Source organism: Etheostoma spectabile, chromosome 5, assembly GCF_008692095.1.
Source record: "Etheostoma spectabile isolate EspeVRDwgs_2016 chromosome 5, UIUC_Espe_1.0, whole genome shotgun sequence".
Lineage (NCBI taxonomy): Eukaryota > Metazoa > Chordata > Actinopteri > Perciformes > Percidae > Etheostoma > Etheostoma spectabile.
This window is the reverse complement of record NC_045737.1, coordinates 32,375,954-32,384,326: the sequence shown is the minus strand read 5'-3', so window position 1 is coordinate 32,384,326 and position 8,373 is coordinate 32,375,954. Positions and strand designations below refer to the sequence as shown.

The 8,373-nt window shown below is 41.4% G+C and overlaps 1 long non-coding RNA gene across 1 annotated transcript; it reads right to left on the bottom strand.

Moving 5' to 3' along the window:
• Positions 1-2,097: 2,097 nt before the first annotated feature.
• Positions 2,098-3,555, bottom strand: LOC116690252 (uncharacterized). The gene is made up of 3 exons (XR_004332212.1): positions 3,476-3,555; positions 2,570-2,575; positions 2,098-2,130 (listed from the first exon to the last, which is right to left on the bottom strand). It is a non-coding gene; the product is annotated as an uncharacterized LOC116690252 (long non-coding RNA).
• Positions 3,556-8,373: the final 4,818 nt, after the last annotated feature.

Below are 8,373 nucleotides of genomic sequence, written 5' to 3'. Positions count from 1 at the left end.
GGGGGGGGGGAGGAAAGACCAGAAGCAAAGAAGAAGGCCAAGAATCGTCAAGCACGATAGTGGGAAGGTCCCCTCGAGCGGCTGGATGTGGCACTGCAGTGCGGCCAGCAGAGAAAGGGAGGAGCAGAAGCCGATCGGCCAGGACAGCAGAAGGAAGGGTAGAGGAAGGGATGAAGGGATGAAGGGATGCATGTGCGCAGGGTCTCGTGAAGCCTGCGAACACAGGGATGAAAGGCAGAGAACGCCTGAGACATGACAGACAGAGGGAGCAGGCACATGGGGAAATACGACCTGACCACCGCCAGGGGGAGCCGGAGATGCGGTCCGTGGCCGACGAGGACCGTGACGTCATGTGTGACAATGCCGGCCGAAGCCGACGCCTGCAACAAACCCGGAGGGGCCGGAGGCCCGGGGGCTGCTGCCCCAGGGGTGGCAACGGAGACAAGGAAGAGCCGCCACGATGCGCCCCACGGGAGGAAGGCCGATGGCGAGGAGAGGGTAAATGCCGACCCCCGCGGTTCCGATATCCCGACCCCACGGAATGAGGGGAAGGAGACCGAGAGCCGCTGGAAGCAAAAGCCGAAGCCGAGGGAAGCAGGGGACCGGTCGGCGGAGGAGAGTAGATCCGGGCGAAGCCGAGGCATGACGACCGCAAACCGCAACCCTCAATCGGCGCCGTTGAGACAAATGACGGGATCCGACCGCTGCGGCGTGACTGAAACATGTCCTGCGTCGAATAGAGCGCCGTACAAATCGTCCTGGACTCCAGGTGAGCGCAGCAGCAGCTCCGGATCCACGACCGGGAGCGTGAAACGCCGACCGTCTCGCGTCAAGCAATCAGAGACGCAAGTCTGGCTACGCAGCACGGTATATGTAGGTTTGTCTGGTGATTAGAGGTGTGGTTTAGGCGTGGCCCTGCTCCCGAACCTTAGTTAACAAATTAACTCCATTTCTGTTCACTAATCTGACATAATTTAAAAAAAACTAACTGAGAAAACATTGGACAACCCTTTTGCAATTATGTAAGCACATAATGTAATGTGAAAACTGCTGCGCTGGTTAAAAAAACAATGCAACTGATCTCAGCTGGTATTCTGTCTATAATGGAGTGCAATGGAAATTTCGAAGCGACCCCAAACTTTTGACCGGTAGTGTAACTCAATCTTTTTACAGTGGTGTCTTTTATATTCAAATGCATGTTCAATGTGTTCAATAAAAGAATGTTGGTAAAGATGTTATTGTAAATTCAAAAAGCAATTTTTTTATTTAAGCAGAATTCGGAAAGCAGCAGAAATACATGGCTAGAATACCATTATTGTGATATTTGACAACATTATCACATATTTTCCTCATATCGCGCTGGCCTAATTTCGGTGCTCGTAACCAGTATATCGTTTTTACGTGTGTGTGCGCGTTGCTGCTTGTTGAAAGCAGTGCCATTCAGTTGCATTTATGAACCTGGAGGCCTTGCCTGTCAGACTGACGCACAGGAATGAAGAGCTGAAAATTGTCGTTGGCCACCTTTTTTTTTCCTCTCCCTACCCCATCGCTACTGTAATGATAGACAATCAGCTGTCAGTGGCTGCAGGATGCTGCTGTCTTTTAAGCTCCACTCTGTTACGATCACACAGCATCGTCTCTATTTGAATACATTCGAATTCTGTTACTTAAATGAAAACAATAATTGAAATATGAGAAACATTGTCTGTAATGCAATTTAAATCACGAGAGACTTTGTTGCAAATATGCAAAGATGTATTGTACATTTGCATAATAAGAAATGTCTTTTGGGATTAGACTCCATTGTTAAAAATATATTAAAGGGGTTGAGAAGCCAGACATATTCCCCCCCTAATTGAGCCTAAACACTGGTGAACGTGAAGAGGAAACTCAGAGGCCGAACGCAGGACCTGACTGTCGGAAAGGGACTCAGGTTGACGATGCCCGGAAGTGGAAGTCATGCTGGGATTGGATCATGAACTTCGTGGCCAATTCTGGTTGTTACACTGAAAAGTGAACACCTCTTAACAGCTTAATAGTTTTAGGGAGATATGGTGATGATTGAAGTTATTTAGAAGTCTTCCTGAAGGAATTTGTGCTGAGCTTCATTTGAATGTGTGCCATGCAAATCTAAATCCGGATTTTCTATGGACAATGGTATCCAGCTAATTAAAATACAGCACGTTGCTGTATTGTGTGAACCGTTAACTTCAATGTAGCACGGTGGGTCAGCGACTAGCGCTTCTGCCTCACGGCAAGAAGGTTCCGGGTTTGAATCCAGGTCATTCTGGGCCTTTCTGCGTGGAGTTTGCAAGTTCTCCCTGTGTGATTTCCTTTGGGTGCTCTGGTTTCTTCACACTGGCGCATTGACGGAAATGTTGATTAATGTGCATTGTCCTAATCAAATAATTAAATCTACTTCATTTAACATTGTATGTGGCATTTTTTTTTTTGTGAGGTGTAAATGTTCCACCAAAACAAGTTCCTTCCCGAGACCATTTTACAGAGCCACCGTCTCAGGTTAGCATCGCCCAAATGATTGTGATTGGTTTAAAGAAATGTAAACAACCCAGAGCTTTCTCCTATCCTGGGGTGTATGTGTGGAGGGGGTGCTGTGGAGATAGATCTGGCCATGGGAGACTTCATGCTTGTCTTGGCCCCTGCTACTAGACTGACATTTTCTGTCAATCTAGTAGAATAGTCATCTTTACATCAAAATAAATTAAGATTCCAGTCTGACACCAGTGGCATTACCTTACTAATAGAGATGGAATCTTTTTGGAAATAATCCCAGTGTAGATTAGTTAAGTTATAATTAATTTCATCTGTCTTCCAGCCACGACATTAAATCTTAATTTGAGACTGCATTTCAAGCGCATATGCTCGAGTGCTGACACAGTGCCATTACTAATGTGTTCTGTAGCTTGGCTGCCTCTAAAAGACAGGCAATCAGCAATGGGAAAAATCTAACACTACCCCGGCATGGCCTGATTTTTTTTTACCCCTTCTGTTCTACTCTCAGATTTTAAAGCCTCTCTCTTGTGCATAATTCAGAATGATTAAGGCTGTTTATTAGTCCCAGGCCCCTGACTGTCATATGGTAATCAATCAGATACTTTACAGGTCCAGCACACTCTGACAAGGTTAGATTACACTTCTGATTTGTCACCATTCTGACTTAAATAGATCTCATAAATCACACATTGAGTAGAAGAGCAGTGCCTTGTGAAAGAACATCTACAAAAAGCATTTAAGTACATTATTACAGCACGTATTACATATTTAATTTAACACGTAAAATATTGTATTTGTGTTAGTGGATTTGTGTTGAGCTTTCTGTGGTTAAATGTACTTTTGTCCATTCCCAGTTATAACATACTCCTTCTTAGTCATACATTGTTCTTACTGTTTATTACAAGGCTTGGTTGAATTCTAATCAATGCGGTCTGTTATTTTCTTAATAAGTGTCACACACCGTGGCCATAGACGCAGTTCTGTTCACTCTGGAGGACGGCTATCAATCAATCCGCTGAAAGAAGTCCGGATAATTTATCAACGAGTGTCCGAACGTGGACACAGTGACGCTAATGTGTTAGCTTAGCGAGACATATTGCAACATGTTAACTCACAGGTGTGTCAACGTGCAGCGGCTGTGCAAAAAGGAAACAAGATGAATGAGGACATAAATGTCAATATAAATATTCCAAAAGAAGCCATTTACCGTGTCTCACTTCACTGTCAACGGAAAAGTTGGATGTGAATTAGAGCAGCCGTTAGCCCGCTAGCTTATTACAACGCTTCAGCTAATGTCAATTCCTGCAATGATTAAAACAGCAGCTGGGTCATTTGTCCACCACGGCAGAACCCTATCAAATATACTGCTACTACCACCGCCTGTAAGGTTGTGTTGAGTAATGAACAAAGGGTTGCATTACACAGCTAGCTACAGAATTTACATTGCTATGTGTTATGGTTTTGGTTTTTGTTATCCTGTTTTCTTTTCCTTCTCCGTGTTCCCTCCCTGGTCTTGTAATTGTGTCTTGTTTCTCCCCGGTCTTGTGTTGTTGGTCCTGTCTTGTGTTCCCCTGATTGTCTGTATGTTCTGTTTCCTGTTTTTATTTTGAAGTCGGGTTTTTGTCTCGTCCTGTCTTTAGTTTTACTTCCTGTGTTTTCCCGCCCTTGTGATTACCTGATGTTTTCCATCTGCTTCCCTGCACTCGCGTCACCTGCCTCTCGTTACCTCATTACCTTGTGTATTTAATGTCTGTGCTTCCCTCGTCTCTTGCTAGATCCTTTTGTCCTGTCCTCGTGATCCTGCTGTGCTGTTTTTTTGTCCTGTCAGCCTGTTCTTGTTGGTGTTCCAGTCTTTCCCTGTAAGTTTCCTCCTGTGTAATTCACCCTGTTTTTGTATTACCTTCCCTTGTACCTGTTTGTGGATTTTTGCTTTTCTTGTTTTTTGCCAGTTCCTTTTGCTCCCTGTGTTTTTTGGACTGTGTTAATAAATCTCTGGTACTTGCTCATCTCCAATTTTGGGCCCTCCTTCCTGCCTAAGTGTCACAGCTATGGATGCAGAATTCCATTCCTAGAGATGGAACAGACTAATTTCTTTAGTGGAAGCAATACAATCATATTTAAATCAATAAACGCCCTTTTAAATCATTATGTGTCAAATTATTGATTTATTTGGTAAGTATCCATGTAATAAGCAGGATAATGTAGAGCGAGGCGGTTGTTCTAGCAAATACAATCGCTAAAACCCCCCACAGGGTCTTGAATCAGCCTGAAGCATGGGGCCTGAAGGGGTTGGTTTCGCTATAACAACTGCCTCTCTCTACGTTATCCCTTACATAATACACACCATGCAATACATACTATAGAGGATAGCATGTAGAGTCATGTCATTATGGCTTAAAGTGATCACAGCTGATTTCCTGAATTCAGATTGCCACCTGAACTCATTCTTTCTTAGTGTAAAGGTGTCTGTCAAAATGTTATGGAAATGCAGAGCAACGTCCCTCAACTGATTTAGCTGTTTTAAATGCTAAATGTATAACTGCTGAGAAAAGAAAAATAGTCTATTGCATTATTACTGAACCGGGTGTGCACCTCTCCCTTTATAAGAAGATTTTGATATGTATAGATACAACACAATTGATTTTAGTTTGAATGATTTAGTTCAATTCAATGTTGAATCATTTGAGATATGATTCAATCTGATAGATACAGTTAATATTTGTGTATGTATATGTACACCCATTCATTTTCTATTGTTAAAATAAGAAAATTCTTTAAAAGAAGCATTGCCTACCTTCAAATAAATACATAGTTTGTAAAAGGAATCAATAAAAAGTTTGTTATAACCAAATAACAAACACATCAGCTCCATATTAAAGCCTCCTTGCTGCTGTAATCTTAGAGAAAGTAACTCAGACATAGGTCCACTTTACACATTGTCATTGTGAGCACTCCAATAAAAATAATCCAATGCAGTATTACATGAGTAATTAGGTGAGTATTGCTGTATATCTCTTGGATAGCTTAATATATTTGGAACAGCGTTGCTTGATGAGCCCAGCTCTGCTCATTAGCAATTCACAACAAGAGTTATCTCGAGACACTTTACGGATAGAGTTGGTTTAGACCACACACTATAATTTACAAGGACCCAACAGTTCTAGTAGTTGTGGGTGGCAGTGGCACAGTCCGTAGGGAGTTGGGCTGGGAACCGGAGGGGCGAGCGGTTCAAGTCCCCGTCCAGACCAAAGTATGGTGGTGGACAGGTAGCTGAAAAGGTGCCAGTTCACCTCCTGGGCACTGCCAAGGTGCTCTGAGCAAGGTGCCGAAACCCCCAACTGCTCGGGGCACCTTTCCATGAGCAGCTCACTCTGACTTCTCATGTGCATGTATAGGTCCTGAGCAAGTGTGTGTAATTCAGGCCTGTGTGTTATATGTGTAATAACAACAGAGTGTAAAGTAAAGTGTATTAACAACGTATAATAGAATAAAAAATAAAAAATAAAATAAAATTAGTTTCCTCCAGAGTAAGCAACAGTGGTGAGGAAAAACTCCCTTTTAGGAAGAAACCTGGGACAGACCCAGGCTCTTGGTAGGTGGTGTCTGCTGCCCGGTGGGGTTGGCAACAACAGTCACAGTAAAAGATAATGGAACAGGGACTAGAAATAGTAGATTGTAGTGGTTCATGGCGTAGCAGGGCACTGCACGGCATTACAGCTCCCTGCCCTTTTCTGAGACTTTAAAGAAGTGAGTTATATTCCACCCTCAGCGATCCTTTTGTGTCAGTCCTTCTCATAACCCTGATCTCCAAATGACTCATCCTGTTCTCTGAACCTTTTGGGGTCAACACAGGTGCCCTGAATTTTTGTTGCCTTAGGCAAATATGCAAATGAGCGCATTTCTAATTGCACAGCTTAAAATGTTATTGTGTGCTAAGGCTGAATCTGAAGCTATTTCTATTCATTTTCAAGTTCTTTTTAAAGGCAGAAGGCAGATTGGAAACTCTTAAGGCTTATTGAGAAGTGTTTTTAATGAAAATGTACAGATCAAAGAGCAGGTCCTGCGTTTTCAAGCTTGATGCAGTCACTCTTCCTGTTTTAGAAAATTACAGCTCACGCACTAAAAACATTGACTGAGGGAAGCAGCAGCAGTGCCCCTCCTCGTCTCTGTCCCTCTCTGCATCTCTGTCTAAATGTCTGTCTGTATCTCTCAACAACAAAGATGCAGCTTTCATATCTCGCACATCCACCTGGAGGTGTTGGAAAAGTAAAGTGGCATTTGTGGATGACGTAGTTTGAAGTTGATACTCCTCAAAAATAGCAGAATTTCTAATTTCTTTGATTTGTTCTGTTTCAGTTTGATCCCATAATCAAGTGGAGTGGCGTCAGTCTACCCTGAAATAAATCTAAGTAGATGGAGGCACGGAGTGGGAGCTCTTGAGTCATAGAGAGACTTTTCATAAAAAGCTTCCAGTGCAAACGCTATGGCAGAGAACAAAGAACAGACCATGTCGTTTGAAGCTTGGCACAGTCTCTCTTCTGTTTTTTTGGGGGGGAAATGCAGACACACACACACAAATGCGATGCACTCTTTCTTGCTCCAATTGCCCATTCCTCTCTGTCTCATCTGACTTTATCCATAGATAAATAAGGAAAAAAGTCTCTTTTACAAAATAAAGGAAGCAGCTTAAGATGAGACAACCCCATTGTCCTTTCGGTATGTCACCATAAAATGTATGACTTTCACTTTCAATACACGTAAAATCAGTGTATATATACATATGTACAGTATATTTTTAGATATATATATATATATATATATATATATATATATATATATATACAGTATGCGTATATACAGTCAATATATTTTATATATATATATATATATATATATATATATATATATATATATATATATATATATATATATACTACCGGTCAAAAGTTTGGGGTCACTTAGAAATTTCCATTGCACTCCAATATAGACAGAATACCACCTGAGATCAGTTGCATTGTTTTTTTAACCAGGGCAGCAGTTTTCAGATTACATTATGTGCTTACATAATTGCAAAAGGGTTCGCCAGTGTTTTTCTAGTTAGTTTTTTTTAAATGATATCAGATTAGTAAACTTAATGTGCCTTTGGCTGATTAAATGAATGGTTGCTGATAATGGGTAATGTAGATATTGTATTAAAGATCAGCCCCCCTACTCAGATCAGCTGGTATTCTGTCTATAATGGAGTGGAATAGAAATTTGTAAGTGACCCCAAACTTTTGACCGGAAGTGTATTATATATATATATATATATATATATATATATATATATATATATACTACTGAGTCACGTATGCTGTAAAGAAGGAGATTCTATTTAATAGAATAAAGCTTGAATGTACTAGGATACCCACCGCAGCCACATAAAAACAACTGAGAATTACGTTGTATTCTCTTCTATAATTACTTTATCCTGTTACCTGAATAAGGCAAATGTGATGTGATGTGATACATTTATAAGTTTGAGTTTAGCAACTCTTTGTTGAACATGCTGAAACTGCAGTTTTCTTGTCAATACTATCCAGTCTGCATTTCCAGTAAGCAAAAGTGTTGACTCTAAAGTTTTAGTATATGGTTAGATGGGTAATTAAGGCTCCAGGGAGACTACACAATTTTGATTTGATTTTGTGAATTAAAGGAAATACCCCTCTATAGCTCTATAGATGATGGTCTTTACATTTCGAAGCTATCCAGCAAAGCCAAATTGTTTATGCAAACAGAGTGTACTGAAAAGGTTAAAAAATGGGCATGTTACTGGAGGAATGCTCATAGGGAAGTCTGTCTGGACAACTTTGGGAAATC